Consider the following 16,599-nt stretch of genomic DNA (forward strand, 5'->3'; position numbering starts at 1 on the left):
GTCAATTTTAACTAGAAAATCTGACCATCTTCCGGAAGACCCAGAAGACGTCCTCAATACGCCCCTGAACCCTAGCGAGATTCCGCTACTTCCCTTGTCTACAAAGCAACCACAGAGTTGGTCCCCCTCAGGAGGGAAGAGACAGTTTTATGTACAGTATGTATCTTTACGACTCTTCGGTTATATCAAGTTAATAGATTCAAATGAGTAATGGGGATCTCAAGTCGTAAAAGTTTCCCGCCTGCGGTCGATTGTGGACCGTTTTACGACTACCACTAGAGCGCCATATATGGATACCCAAGGAGTTGTATGAGGGAGGGGGGGGATCGGGAGGAAAAAATAAATGATATCCAATATTTTCCATCGTCTTATCTGTGGTAAGAGCCATGGGTAACCGACAAGTGGTTAAGGGGACTTATAGTAAAAGGACCAAAGTCACAAAAACAAAGCCCTGGGCTTGTAAGTTTTAATAAAAAATTAAAACAAACTTCCCAAAAGGCCAATTAAAGACGGGGATTAAGTACAGTGTCCAACGGATGACGCTCTGGCGCCAATTTGAGGGGAAAAATGCCGTTTTCGGTATTGGGATTTTCTCTATAACCAAGACAGCTATTCAAGTGATTCAAAAGGCCTCATAAAGCTGGGTGAAAGCACTACAGCGCGGTACCAGGGAATTGTCTTTAACTATTTACTTTTGATTTTATCATCTTTTACGTTAAATCAGCCCATATTTCAATGGGTTATTCACTTCAAAAGGCGATAACTTTCAAACAAACAATTTCCTCTTAAACCCCTGATATCATGCTGTAGTCCACATTCCTAACAACAATAGGTGCAACTTTTGTAACGATCGGTTGCTCAGATAGTGAGATATACTTGGCAGCGATTCACTTATCTCGTCAATATAGAAAGCTGTTAAAACAGCCAAAAACGTTCACAGGTTGGTTAACAGGGCTTATTAGTCAAATGCTTAGCTGGCAAATTTACCTGTTATCGGTTATACGATCAAATGGAACCATTGCTTATTGTCATCTAAAAATATTTTGTTTGGGTGCTTTGAAGGGGCAGAAAATCGTGCTTTTGTTACATTTTCCGACCACTCGTTAGGCATGTAAGCGTGCCGCCATTTTGATTGACAGCTCTGGAGAGGGCCCTAGCCTAGTGATGCCCCGTAGGGTGTCAAGGATATGTAGAAGGAAGCGCTAACAAAGGCGATTACGTTTAACCGCAATTAGGAGGTGTGAAGTTGCATTTGAACGTTTCAATGGCTTTTCCTCGGCAAACGAGTAATTTTACCTGAGAGATTCCTTTTCTGTTATCGGCAAAGTGATCAGATAAAACTGTGTCGAGAGCAATTGTCCGTCACTTGTGTTAATACGAGTTTTTTGACGGGTAACGCTGCAGGATTATTTTGCACGACACTTGGTAATCGTCAGATCAACGGAAAAATCCAGTATTTCTCAAAATGCTAGCTAAGATAGAGGGGAGACGCTCAGCTGCACAAGATTCAGCGGTAAAAGTGGCTGAGAGAAGGCTTTTGAATAAATATTTTATTTTTTACACACACATGACACTTAGACCCTATTTGCTTTTTACCTGCTAGTCTTGACTATTTTCGGGGTCTTTTTGTGATTTTCATTTTTGGATACATTTTGAACTCTTTCTTCCCGCTTGATCAGTGATTTTGAAATTGTTTTTCTCCAAACATCGCAAAATGCAAAGCCGCTAACATGCGTTTTTATTTTTATTGTTTTAATCATGCTGTCAACCCTTGCTTGGATTTCTCTCGTTTGGCCATTCACATCACAAGTTTTCGCGTGTCTCTCAAGCTCCATGATATCATATTCTGGAGAATAAAATTTTACTTTGTCAACATTAGATTTACCTTTCGCAAACGGCGACCAAAAATCATTTCCGGTTTCGTAACGTGTCGCAGATACGCTCGCCGATATATATCGCAAAAATTAAGAGCTAGGCTAAAAGTATCCTTTTTAGCGTTTTTTTAAAATTTATTTATCGATTTTTCTTTCATTTGTCAATTAATTTAGGTGATTCGATTAACTCTTTCACCCATTTATTAGGTATACAGAAATCAGTTATCCGACTGAACAAATAGGGCCGGTTTTCCCCAACCGCCACGCATAGGCCCTACTCTCTTTCAAAATTTTCTTTCTTTCCTCTTGAAATGGACTTTTAACACGAACTTTTCTCTTCTTCGCTGCTAAGCTGATGTAAGACTTATGACCTATTACCGCACACGTAATCGGCTTATAACTCATTAACTGTGCTCCGACCCCCTCATGGCAACGGCCCTTAGTAACAGAGGCGTGGCTTAGTTGTCAGCCTGACTGGGGCGCGTGCCGGTTGAAAAACTCATCAAAAGACACATTTTGCGATGCAAATTCATAAAAATCATTACATCCAACTTTAGATACTTTTTTGATTAATATAAACACACAAAAAACTCAATAACATGATTTTAAGCGTATTTAACCCTATCACCGACCTTAATTCTGAAGATAGCCAGGCATTACGTTGCACAACAAGTACCTGTTATATCACGACACATTTGACAAGGCTTCACTTTTGTCAACGGACATGACGGATGTGCCAATCAAACGGTTGACTGCAGCAGTTCGTCAATGGGATATCGGATATCTTCACAGCGATTACACGTGGCTTTTTGTAATTGATGACCGGGTTTTAAGAGTTATGCAAAAGGAGGTGCGTTCAATTCAAAGGACAATAGCAAAGGAAATGTTCCCTGCATGCAGCGATCTGTTTTATGAGATATTTGTCTTGAATTATTCAAAAACTATAGGTAACCTTCAGTGAGAGAGAAGTGTATAGAATAACAGCGCGTTTCAAATTTTTCGCAGGACAAAATTAAAATCTGGACGCTTTTTTTTTGGTTTTTCAAAGTGCACATGTTTATCACTAAATTGGACAAATCACTTAAACGAGTATTAATGTTCTTCGGGTACAGCTGCGACTGCAATGACAAACTTTTAAGAACAATCCTCGCCAAAACCATCTGCATTAAAACGGCAGATGTTACTTTGGTGTTACACTGTTTTTGTCAAACAAAAACAACAAGTCCCTTATATCCTTGAAAAGAAAACAGCGGAAAAAAAGCAGATGGGTTTAAAGCCACCTGGAATTTGTTTTACGGAAGTCTGAGTCTGCAACGTTTACTATCTTTTTATTGTAAAAAAAAAAAAAAAATAATAATACTAAAAGAAAATATGTACGCGTTAAACTATTTTACGATATATGCCCACAACAGGAGACAATAGCTGCAGTGCGCGCATGCGCTGCATTCGAACTGTCAAGGAAAATATGACGCTTCGTAACAAACTTAACTGTTTTTTAAATAAATACAACGTTTTTGTAGTCTGTGACATATCTATACCATGTACACAGAATTCATGCTGTAAAAGAAGTGAAAAGAAGATATGAAATCGAAATCTCGCATGGAGGGTCAGAAAAAGTGAATTCTAAAAATTTCAATTTATGTGGTTGATGCAATGGCATGGACATAGTGGCAGTGCGTATTTAAAAGAAACGCACAGGAAATGAAATCAGTCTGTTCAGCTGAAGTTTTTGCCCCCGAAATTTAACGCCTGTGCAATTTCAATTTGAGACTTTAAAGACCTAAGCAAACATCATTTGTGAGAAACTGAAATTAATACGTTTATTAAACAGTGTGCTGCTTTTACTTCATCTTCTTTTAATTTTTCATTAACCCCTTTTCTTTTTCGTCTTTTTATTTTGAAAACTTAAAAAAAATTAATAAAGAAAAGAAAGAAGAGAAACATGTAGATCAAATATTTGAACACCTTGCTGAGGTCATCGGAAATCTAGGTTAAAGGTTTTTTCATTTCAACGTCTGTCTAGACAATATTCTATAACCATATATCTCGCACGCAAGTGTATACCGTTGACATACATGTATAAGCCTACGTATTCGTAGGCGGATAGAAGAGCGTCCACATGGGACATTTTTCCTCTTTTAACTTCCCTGATCAAATCCCTGACAGGCATGTCGAGCTAAACATGTTATGCAGTATATCACTTTGAACCCCCCCCCCCCAGAGGGGGGAGGGGGGGTCCCTGCCTCCGATATTTTAGTCCTTGGTCGCCCGATGACGTTAATTTTTCACTCGATACTGATAAAACGGTTTGCGACTGACGACACCTAAGTGTGATAAGTGATACGCTCGTTTCGCCTCGCATTCCCAAGCACAGAAGTGTATTGATTACGCCTGTGTTGCAGCGCACTAGGATCTAAAACAATTTTAATTGTGACAGTTAGGACAAATGGTCACAAATAAACTTGGTTCCTCAAGATGAACTGTAGCCGGTTTCACTTGTCATAGACAAGTCCAATATATCATTTTTATCTTCAATCGATAAAAGACTAAAATTTCGGCCGGAATTCTGCGCTAAAAGTTACGGACAGATTACGGGTTATGTTGCAAAACATGCCTCTGCAAGCATCGTCCCTAACCTGCTGATAGATTTCGATTTTAAAAATCTACTGCCTCTACATAAATTGACACCAAATATATATGGATAGTATGGAATGTATCATACATTGCTTTTTAGAGAACAAAACATCGGTCCCAAATTCAGGTTTACTCACCTCTCGGAAGTTTTACAGGACGGAATGCCTTCTCCCTTACTTCACCGTAGAACCGAAAATGTACCTTCCAGAAGGACCGAGTTGACAAAATAGACCTCTTCCGCCTCGAGCCCGTGCCGGGATAGGGTGGCATGCGGTTTTGAGATGCGGCATCCAAATACCTAAATATTTATACAATAATTCATGTAATCGGGAAGGTTTATTAAACTTCGCAGCTGCAGGAAAGAAAATACCAGGTCCCTCTACATAAGCAAGCGAAACAAATAATTCTTTTATTCTTTAGTTTACTTTCCTGTCCATTTCTCTCAACCTATTAAACTTAATATCCCAACCGACGTACACAATATTTGGCTATCATTTCCAATGAGAAGCAGACGATGACAGTTTCCCCTTTGTGTCGTCTGCTAACACCTGTGCGTGTGACAGGAGCGAGGTCGCAATACCCAGGGGGTGGAGAAGAGTGATGGGGTTTCCCGCCCTTTTTAAAAACCAAGTGACAAAACTTATTTAACTGAGTTTTTAAGTCATTTGGCATTGTTGCTAAGCGTGTAGGAATTTTTCCATTTAGATGGCTTTTTTGTCTTGGTAGTGACAGACCCATATTTCCTTTATTTAGTCCTTTTTTCAATAATGACGGAAATGAAATATAAGTAGTTTATAAAGTTTTACAATTTACAATGATGACAGTAAATGAACACAGTCTCAAATATTTAAGATTTTAAGGGAAGCAAATTTCTAAAACTCCTGTTTTTTTTTTTTTTCATTAATAATATCAACCAGATATGACAACGAAAATAAAACATTTCGAAAATGAAACAATTCAAAAAATAAACAAAAAAATATCCAATTCACAGCTCAAAAGCGGCAAATGATACATTTACTTCTGTACAATTTTCTTTCAATTAACTTTTCAAATGCAGAATCATCTCCGATAACAATTATCTGTTATATATTGATTATATGTAAGTTGGCGTCACTCGATCCCCCACCCTCTCCCTCGGAGGATGCCCCCCCATGCCCGTCCACCCCACCCTTCACACGGCCCCTTGATTGACAGCTGCCACCCCTGCCAAGGTGGTCATATCGCCACAGCAGAGATTGCTATACCTGCTATTCTAAGGTGTGCTATGACACGGCCCAATCTATAAACTAATTATTGCGATACTTGACGGCCAAGCGTTGGACGGAGAGTGGACGTGAGAATGGACGTGTGAGTGGACGTATGAGTGGACGAGAGTGACCACCCAAGAGCGTCGTTTCCCGTTTTCACCCACTTCGGAGTGACAGTGATTATACTGGAGCACAAACCGTGTCGCTGATGCGCGGAAGTCGCCTCTCTCTCTCTCTCTCTCTCTCTCTCTCTCTCTCTCTCTCGATGTGGCTTATCTTATCTATGTTACCCCCCCCCCCCCCACCCTAAAAAAAGACTAAAACGCACAAACCCGCCCCGGTACGCGCACGCACGCACGCACACACACACATACACACACACACACACACACACGTTCCCATTCCACCACGAACCTCAGTACATTGAGTCATACTTATTCACACACACGTACGGTATAGTACAGATGGTAGAGGAGAAGTGACGGACGTGAGACCGAGGACCTCATTGTCACCTGTGTTATTTAAGTAAATGTGTTCAACGCTCCCTGATGAATGGCAGTTCACACCTCAGGCCGCCTTACTCGCACCTCTTTCTCTCTGTCAATATTGATAGGTGTTAAATGTACATTTCCTTCAACAAACTGATTGACAGCTCGGAAATGTTACGCTATTTAGTGCAATCGTACACTTAAGGTAGTAGGAAAAAAGTGCATTGCTTGTTTTGCAGGGCACGGAGTTAAGAGTCGGTCATAAAGGAAGCGCGAGGCCCGGGGACTATTTTCGTAAATGCGTAAAAGGGTGACATATAAACTACAAATAAACTAAAACTGCAATATTTTCTTCGTGCGGATTCCTCGGAGCCGAGCCTCTTAGGTGCAATGTATTGATACAGTTTCATCAGGCAAACTAGACATGCCCGCAAAACATGGTAACATATGGGATTTTCTGTTAAACAATTTATACCGTATAATTTGTGAGTAACTTCGTACAGGCGAACAAAAGTGTGAAAAAAATTAAAGAGTTGGAGACAAACGTACGTGCGTGTATGTTTTTGTCCAATTTTATACCCAATTCAACATAACAGACCAAACGAAAGAGTGACGAATTACAGCAGTGTCTTACGTAGTCTAAGATGCATATTATGCTGTCTTTATTTAAGGAGAAACGAAAAAATATCCGGATAGCAAATCTATTCCAATAATATTCGAGCAAATGTACGAGAGAGAGAGAGAGAGAGAGAGACTAGTCAGTGTTTGTTTGTTAACGAAAATTGTTATGATTGCTGTCCTTGAAGGACAAAGAAAACAAGTGCAGGAAGACAAATAAAACAATGGGATTACGTGTCCTGCAGGACTACTTGTCAAGGTAAATTAAAGCATTGTCACAATGTAAAATAACAGTCCGTCGGACGTCATAGCCCGTTATGGTGTGATTGGAACGTTCCATAGCCAGACCGTCGTACTCAGACTGTTCTTTTAAACCCTGAAGATTAAATACTTATTTTAGGGGATTAATATATATTTCAGAACTTAAAAATATTGCCTTTCCCCCTTTATGGGGTTTGGCAATGATATATAAACACTGAAAATTGATCGTTTTAAGGAAAATAAATAAAAATGGTTGAAGCACGACAGTGCAGGAACGATAGTTGCAAATACCTCCTTTTACTTGAAATTCAACACAGCTTTTATGGCCTTCATGTTTAACTGCTTAATTATCACCATATCTCACCAATTAGGATCAAAGAGTGTCGACAAAGGCCATAAAAGATAACTTTCAACTTCAATTTTACTTTTTCACGACGGTCCGAAGACGGCGACGTTCTGAGACCGTGACGCAGGTCTCGTCGTCGTTCCCATTCCCAACTGTCAACCCTGGGAAAATATTGACTCTGCTTGCTTCTGATTGGAGTATCCTTCAAGCCTGAAGTGGCAGCTTTGCGGCAGGCAGAGTAGCGAGTTCAACAAGATGGCAGTGGTTAGAGTGTTTATCTCTCAACAGAACGAGACCATTATACTTTTACAGCTACAGTTTGAGACAGAAAAAATGTCCGAAAATGGGGTTCGGTTCTTTTAGAGACGATGAGAAGTTTACAGTTACAATGTTTCATTTATTGTATTAAAACAAATATTGAAACAACGTTTTTCCTTCTTAGGATTAAAGAGCAGACGTCATAATCGTTAAATGGTTTCCTTTAGAGAAAATTTGTACTACATGTTAGAAATACAGATTAATCAATTAGTGTCCTTGTTGAGAAATTTAAGGTTAACTCGATTGTTTAATTTTTTTGAAAAAAACCTAAGGTAAACATAACAGTTAAATTTTTTCGCGAAATGTCATTAACTGTATTCGAATGTTTCACTTCTCCCTTTATATTGACAACAGGGATACGCACACGCCTCTGAATAAGAATATCATGAGAGAGATACTAAAATATTTTGTCGAGACTTTCATAATATTAAAATTTCAGTCATCATTTAGATTCTCAATTTTAATATATATTCGATCTTCTAAAGATGTTGGTATCCACGGTTAAACAAAAAGGAAACGATTTAAAGAGGTTGGAAAATGTTCTGGAAATATAACTTTGAATGGTGCATCTACGAAACAAAGGTTTTTGATATTTCATTGTTCATTGAATGTGTTTTACGAAATCATCTACATATCATTTCACTGACCTTTGCATGAATATTATCCAGTACTTCTTTAAGAATCATCATCAAGCAGAAAGCGCATACAATTCCTATATGTTTATTGTGTTGTATTGGAATGACCTCCAAGCATGCCTTTACCATAGGCTTTATAAAAATTATTCCAACAAAAACGGCAAAATATAAATAGTATTTTAGGCTCATTTTATTATTATTACTATTATTATTATTTTATCTTATTTCAGTCTTTTAAAATTCAAAATTAAACAGCAATCGGATTAGAATCCGTGGCTTTGGAGAATTGGCCGAGTAATTTAAATGCCACCCTGCTTAGTCACTAGCTACCCTACTACTGTAGATTGAAAGTTCCCTTGCTATAAGCCAGCTATGTTATTAGTTAGCTGGTCAGCAAATGAATTTTGCTAGTCTGCTTCATGTAGCTAGTATTCTAGCTAGTTAGTTAGGTTGTTAGGCAACAAGCTGGTGCAGAGGCTGCTTAGCAAGCAAGCTAGTCAACTAGCTGGTAAACTAGCCTTTCAACTAGTAGCTAATTCGTCAATGTACTAGCTGGCACACTAAGCAACAAATTGTTACGTTGGTCACTTAACAAGCAAGGAAGTTGGTAAACGCTAGTCAGCTTATAAGGTCACCACGAAGGAGGACAAGGAGGAAGACATGTTGCTAGCAAGCTAGAAAGAATATCTACGCGAAAAAATGGACCATATCAATATTTGACTCAGTCTGTGGGCGAACTAGCAAACGCGGTTTCGATGCAGATTTAAAAAAAACTAATAAATGATTTAAAGAAAATGATATTACTGTGAATCAGATGAAAATAACCAAGCAATACAGAAGGTTTGTTTATAATTGTAAAATTGAAAACAATTACGGTGCTATTGTCCAATAAATGACATTCTTTCTGTTTATATCGGATCCTAAAAGGCTGAAAACTTCAAGCTAGGCGTATGTGCCAAGGCTTTTCAAAAGCAAATCGATGAGTGTTTGAAGTTTTAAAGAGGCTTTTTTATTTGCTCTCAAAATGTCTTTTTGAGTTGTTGGCTGATCTCTAAAATAAACCTTAAAAAATGTTTTCGTTTTCGACTTATAAGTGATCTACTGAAGTGCGTTTTAAAAATACTTAGCTCAAGACGCGAAACAGTCGAAACAGTTACGAGTTGCAAAGTTGAAGGGGCGTCGTAATCCCAAGGGCAAACGGGATTAAACGTCATTTACATATACTTCAGTTATGAAGTAAAAAGGCGACATGCCATTTAATTTGAAGAGTTTGGAGCTTACATTTTCGAGAGTGATTTTCTATTAAGTAGTCCTTACATTTTTAGGATCTTCGAAAGTAAACCAATTTGTGACACAAATAGCAGATTAAGGTAAATCAACAGAATTAGCACCTGTTCTTTCCGCTCATACATGTTTTTTTCTTCAAAGCATTTCCACTCCCTTTCTACAAAGTAAAATGTAAAATATTAGTCAAAGAATTTGACGCATATATTTTGCTTCTCGTTTTCAAAGTAAAAAAAAAAAAAAATGCCCAGACAGTGTCAGCGATCTTTTCTTTATATTGTTTTGACATCACACCTATATTATATGCATATAGGATTAAAATAAATAGTTCGACTGAATCAACTCGACATCTCACTTTGAAAAACAGGGTTACTATTGAGCCCTGTTTCCGCGAAAGCACCATTCACGTGTTCAAGGTCAATGAATGGTGGATCGAAACGTTGTGTTTGAGTTTCATTAGTTGGTGTATTAGTTTAGATAAACGACTTTGTCATTTTTTTACTATATAGGCCTGCAACTTTTCCAGCAATAAGAATATGAACTGCCCAAGATGCGAATATGGCAGTGGTATCTAAATATGGGGTTTTATTATGTAAACGACAATACGTTTGCCAGTAAAAGATCATTGAAGCAATTATTTTTTTTCTTAACAATTCAGGTTGAACCTGACCAACTATTCAAGGATAAACTTTCTCTAACAGCAACATGATCAGAGGTGAATATCTACAGTATATGCTGCATTTATCATTTATCCATAAGCCGACAAATTGTCTCAATGTTTCACCATCAACGTGGATGTCAAAATGCTATTTGATCGTTTAGAAACAAAATACCCTCACTGTGTTTGTTGCGCCAGCCGGTAGCCTCTCGCCTATCGCAATTTCTTTTTTTTTTTTTTTTTTTTTTTTTTTTGGGGGGGGGGGGGGGGCAGCCCTCAAAATTTAATCTTCAAATATCATTCATAAGCGCTCTCTTAACATGAAGCAACATTGCACCCCGGTTTTTTTAAAAAATGATAACTCCGAGCTCCACAAACTGAGTTGCGTTTGGTCCAGAGAGATTAACGGACGATTGAACACAATTCTATTGTGACAATATGTAATTCTTAACAGGCAGCTAGTCTCCTTTATAAAGGGCTTCTGGCTATAACCAATAAGTTGCAGGAATCTCTTCAACTTCTTGCTATAACGAAGTAACCTTTACATCGTACAATTGAACTTAAACCTTAAAAGTTGCAGTTTTAACTTATTGCCATTCTTGGAGTATAGGCCACCAACGAGTATAGGCCACCTTCCCCGTTTTGTGCTGTGTGTCTGGTTGTTTCCAGTTCATCCCAAGTCTCCTTCTTTGGATGTTTCTCCATGTAAATTATTGTAATACATTGTGTCAGCTGTATCGGTTGCTGCCATAGCGATCACCAGTCGCCCATAGCACAATCTGAACAACGACGAGGCCAACTGCTACATTCAAAGCAGTGGTGTGTCACCATTTCACATACCATATTTTAAAGAAACAAATGATACAGGAGCTGGCGATTTCTGAAACAGCCCGTACCCTAAAGCGACAAGAGCAGGGGTTGATTTCACATGACTGAGCTAACAATTCAGAATTTTTTATTCTTTAAATAGAAATATCAGGTGTGTGTGTGTCTGACATTTCCTGTAATTAATAATGACACAATTTGCATCTATCATAATTTAACAATAATCCTCCGAGAAATCATTTGCGCACACAGGCAAAAAGTACGATCGATCACTCATCGACAGTAGAAGTAATCCCTCAATTTGCATTACTCTCAATCCATAGATTTATGAATATAACCACCTTTGTTGACCGTCGATTCAGAACAAACATTTACAGCAATAAAAATTAAGTCCTCATAAGGTGTTTGGAACTTGAAGTATTTTTACTTTGGAATTTATCAATACTTGTGTAAGTTGTGTAGTACAGTACATGTGGTTACTTGAAAAAAAAAAAAAAAGAAAAACACAGTACCAGTTGGTTATGCACATCTTTTACACCTTCAATTCTAACAGTTCTCAAATATCCGTATATGAGGTACATTATATCGTTGTCCCCACTTGGCATTATTGATCAGAGTGTGAGAAAGGCGGACATGAACTTTTATGCCCTTGCTTAAATAGGCCTTTGGGATGTTAATTCGTGCTCTACACATGGTCTGCGCTTTCGTAATGATGCATTTTAAATTCGAAGTTTTAGTTCTGTGAACCGGTCACAATCTGTCAATCGAGCATGTCCTGTTTGCAAACTCAAAAAAAAAAAAAATAAATAAACAAACAAACAGATAGATAAATAATTCGAAAAATGAATAAATAAATCGATAGACAAACAAATAAATAAATTGGCAAAATGAGACCAAGTTTTCTTAGTTCTTAGTTCTCTTCTCGCCGAATAGGTAACGTTTTAAGTGATATCTGTTTCAAAAGCATAGAGACACAACAATGAATCTGGTTAGAATGGCAGTTATTAAAGTGATAATAACTCTTCGTTTCGGCCAAAAAATGAATTTTCCTGGAGTAAACAACAATTTTCCCATACTTAGCAATGGTTAATGAATCCATTTTTACATTCAAAGTTAGTCCCTGGTTTTTTTCTAAAAAGTTTGGTTTTTTGTTAAAATCTCTTAAGAGATTTTAACATAGTATAGCCATCAATGGAGGTCACGTGGTCAAAAGACAAGCTCAGATATCAGAATAATAGCTATAACAGCCGTTTTTGTGGGAAAACAGAATATATTATATTTTTATGAGTCACTCACAATGTTTTTATTGTGAAATACAGATTTCATACGAAGAGTTATTATCCCTTTAATATTACTGCACGCATATCCGTTAGGAAGTTGTTAATCATTGTCAATGCGTATGGCAAGACGTTATATACTGTACACGCATGATATAATGCCTATCCAGTCTAAATACAGTCTTACCCCCTAACTATAAGTCCTTTAAATCTTCCCAGAGTAATCTTGAAAATGAAATAGTGTGTCTGAGGAGATGGCGTTCGTGATTTCACACAAAAACACTCGTTCTTTAAATATTTGCGTTAATGAAATTTTGAATGTACCAAGTTTGTAACAGCGCTACGAACCGCTCCTAGACCGGCCGATTACGTGCAAAATGACATCCTTTCTGACGTAATAAGTGGGGCAATAATTCACTTCTTTGCTTAACAAGTCTTAAATCCCCATCAAGTGACTGACAAATATTTGTCTTTTGAAGGTCTCTTTAATATTAAATCGATATCGAAGTAAGTGTGGACAGGCACATAAAAGTGGGGTGTCAGAGGAGAAAAAAAAAAGAGAGAAGAAAACGATGCCATCATTTAAAGATTGACGTGGCAATACAGTACAACTGCATTTTATACACGAATTAGTAAATGATAAGATGGACAAAAAGATATATAATCTGCAGGCAAAGGTCACAATGAGATTGTCGATAAATAAATAAATAAATAAATAAATAAATAAATAAATAAATAAATAAATATAATTTTTAGGTCAGGTCATGAGGACTGCTCAATATCTTTGTTCAATTTGGGCAATCTGTACACATGAGACTGATCCATTTAATATTGAAAATTCAGTCTTAATGTTTTTTTTCCGCAATAGGCCACATGGTTTGAATATATATTCTTGGCATAGCCAGGTAGTTTGCCCATTGTTTCTAAATAAGTAAGCGTTTCAGCCTTTTTGTTATAAACATATCCAAGTTGACAGTTTACCTAATTTCCATACTTTAGACCCGTTTTTGTTTAAACAAGAATGCAGGCGAATAAATCATTGCCTCAGACTTTAACTGAATTGCGAATGCACATTGCATGATTCTCGTCCAAACATGCGGTTCACGTGCTGGACAAAATACGTAGACAACAAAGATATTCTGTTTAGAGGACATCAAAAGAAAAAGATCAACTGAAAGAAAACAGACTGATCAGTAATGCACAAACGATTTTCTCCTTAATTAGAAGTTTCTACCCTGGACTAAATGGAGGCAGCATTAAAACCGGATTTACTCAAAAACGGAATAGATTCATTGACGATCAAATCACAAAAAGCACCCCACCCCTTCCCATAGCACCTTAAAAAGTTGAATCCCAGGTGAATTCTGGTCGGCTGATGACGTAATAGAGCCTATACCCAATCTAACAACGTTTGGTTGTGAACTGTGACTGAAGTATCTCAAGCTTAAGGAAGCAAATGGAGCAAATAACAAAGCTGAATACTGCTACCTGAAACGTTTGTTTCTGGATGTGTGCCATAATGCTCTATTAGGTTAAAGCACAACAAGAAAATCCGTACCTGTGAAAAGTTTCGGCACATGGATTTTCTTTTTTTTCCTCCAGATTTAAAGTCACTAATTGGCAGGGTTTCATCGGTATCACACGAAACTGTGTTGAAACAATTGGCATCATAATCATTTTTATAAATGAGTTTCTTGCTGGCTTTCTTTAACTTAATATGGGTTAATTTAACTAAATCTACATGTACATGTGACTGATAATACAATTCAATGATCTGTTTTAGATGACATAAGACCAAAAGATTGCTTTGAGAAAATGAAAAATATGTACTTCACACCCTGTGTTGATTTTCACCGTGACATTTTATTTTGCAGCTTCAGGCAACTCTCAAGGGAAAACAACAATTTTAAACAAGTTTCTTGGCAAACGTATAAGGTACGAAAAAGTCTGCTGCCTCCGTCTGGCAAATCAAGTAATCAGTTTTTGCAATCTGTTTCTGAGAGTCGTAACCTTGGTACTTAAACAACGCGCCTGTTTCCAGACTTTCATGGCAACTTAAGGTACGAGCAAGCATTTTTTCTGTGCTCCAAAGATTTAATAGACATATCGTTTACATAAGTCTTTTGACGACAGACGATTGAGCTAGCTGATAATGAAGAAAGGGCATCGATGAAAAACTTAAGTGGTAACTCAAATACAAAATATCTGCAGCAGAATGATTGACGGGAGAAAACAAAGAACGCCTTCAGTGTAGGGAGAGAGGGAAAACACGAATAAATAAAATAATAACAAAATAACATTTTAGAGTAAGCGAGACTTTAAGTCGAAAAATTAATAAGCACGTTTCTCTACAGCTGGTCGGATGACTTGAACCCAATAATCTGATTGTTTTTATACCACCCAACAACATCCTCTGGGTCTCCCCTAAATTCGCGCACATAATCAACAGTCCGATTAACCGTCATACATTCACCTTTGGGTTTTGCTTAAAAAATAGTCCTGTAACCGGTTATATCGTATTTAGCGTCTCAATGAGTAGCAAAGTGACAGGAATACGCAAAAGTCGTATCCCGACACTCCTACCGTCGGCACGAACCCGTTGAGAAGCGCGTTCTCGTTAGTCTGCCCCCTTTCAGAGAGGGTCTTTTGCCGTGGTGGTGTCGTCATTCCTTCTGAGGAGATACCTCTACACATTTTGCATTCGGCTTAAGGTGAGACTGCCAATTTTTCTTGCACCAGCGCAGGGTGGATTGCTCTATCAGACCCCTACAACGCTTTTCTGGAACATTTGGGAGGGATTTCAGTTTGTTTGATTCCATCAAGGGCTGACTGTCTACTCTTCCTGCTTGGAGGCGGCAGGGCGGAGACAGAGAGGTGCTTTAACGAGCAGAACTGTGACATTTAGCGACACGGGACTAGTGTAAACTTTTGATGTCTACCATCACACCTGGGTTCGGAGATAGCGTGCGCTATACAAAGTTTCAAGGGCTTTGCGAGTCAGGTAGGTCTGTACATGTAGTTGCTGCACTGTCGTGTACCGAGTGCCCTAAAGCGTGGCGTGCTTCAGTGGTTTGGCATCATTTCAATATCAAAACACTAAAAAAAAAAATGTAAATCCATATTTTTTGGGATGTCTACATGTGAGTCCAGCACTTCCAGATTTATCTCTCCCTTTGTCTTTCTCTCATTCTTTCTTGCCCTCTCGTTTTCTCTCTTTCGTTCTCTCTATCCCTCTCGTTTTTCCTCTCGTACACACACACACACACACACACTCTCCCACACACACACACACACACACACACACACACACACACACTTTCTCTCTTTTACGTACAGGATCCATTTCTTAGCCCTGCAGGTTGCCTAGTTATGGGAATTTGACTACCGTTGTCGAACTAAAAACAGATGCTGATACATCTGAGGTGCATCTAGCATAAATAATATGGCCCCTATGTCAAGATATATGAAAGTACTGCGCCCACCTGACGTTTATCAATGTAAATAGGTTGAATAAATTCTGTTTTCGCATGGTCTGATATGTATTTTGCGTGTGGGAAGTGCACTTGTAATACGGTGAACATTTATGTATATCATCTCTTGTAAATTGGCAAAAGGTGAGAATCAAAAATTACACATAATTGCGTTTGGGATGTTTCAAAGAATGCTTATTATGTGCATGTGTGTGTGTGTGTGTGTGTGTGTGTGTGTGTGTGTGTGAATGTGCGGACGTGCAATTGCATGTGTCTGTGCGCGTATGCATGAGTACGCGAAAGTGCAACAATTTTGATTTTTTTAAAAGTAACGATCTATATATCTTATCATCATTTCACCAAAGTTGTTCTTGTTCTTTACTGCCGCCAAAGTTTAACTATGCGTAGCTTGCAAACTGTCTTATACATGATTTTAAATAAACATTTCTACAATTGACACTACTTCAAGGACCCCCGTTAAATGACCCTTGTGCTTGGATTCACTTTACAGCATCAAACCTGTTTCCTTTCAGTCTCACAGCTTTTTTTTTGTTGTTGCCATGAGTTCACACACGTGCGTTAGAATGTTGTCTCGTTTACATTGCTTTGTCTCGTTTACATCGAGAAAGCATATAGCGTGGGATATTGTTTAAGGCATATTCAG

At 38.1% G+C, this 16,599-nt stretch overlaps 1 protein-coding gene across 2 annotated transcripts in view; it reads left to right on the forward strand.

Annotated features, from left to right (window-relative positions):
* Positions 1-16,599, forward strand: part of LOC106170281 (uncharacterized) — a 48,944-nt gene that overhangs the window by 6,653 nt on the left and 25,692 nt on the right. Inside the window, exon 1 of one of the 2 annotated variants that reach the window (XM_013550087.3) lies at positions 14,927-15,466. The exons of the other annotated variant lie outside the window; for it this stretch is intronic. The gene's annotated coding sequence lies outside the window, so the exon portion shown is untranslated. Of the gene's footprint in view, positions 1-14,926; positions 15,467-16,599 lie in introns of those variants that run through there. 2 annotated transcript variants of the gene reach the window in all.

The sequence above is a fragment of the Lingula anatina genome, chromosome 7 (genome assembly GCF_051362555.1).
Source record: "Lingula anatina isolate TDL-2025a chromosome 7, LinAna3.0, whole genome shotgun sequence".
NCBI lineage: Eukaryota > Metazoa > Brachiopoda > Lingulata > Lingulida > Lingulidae > Lingula > Lingula anatina.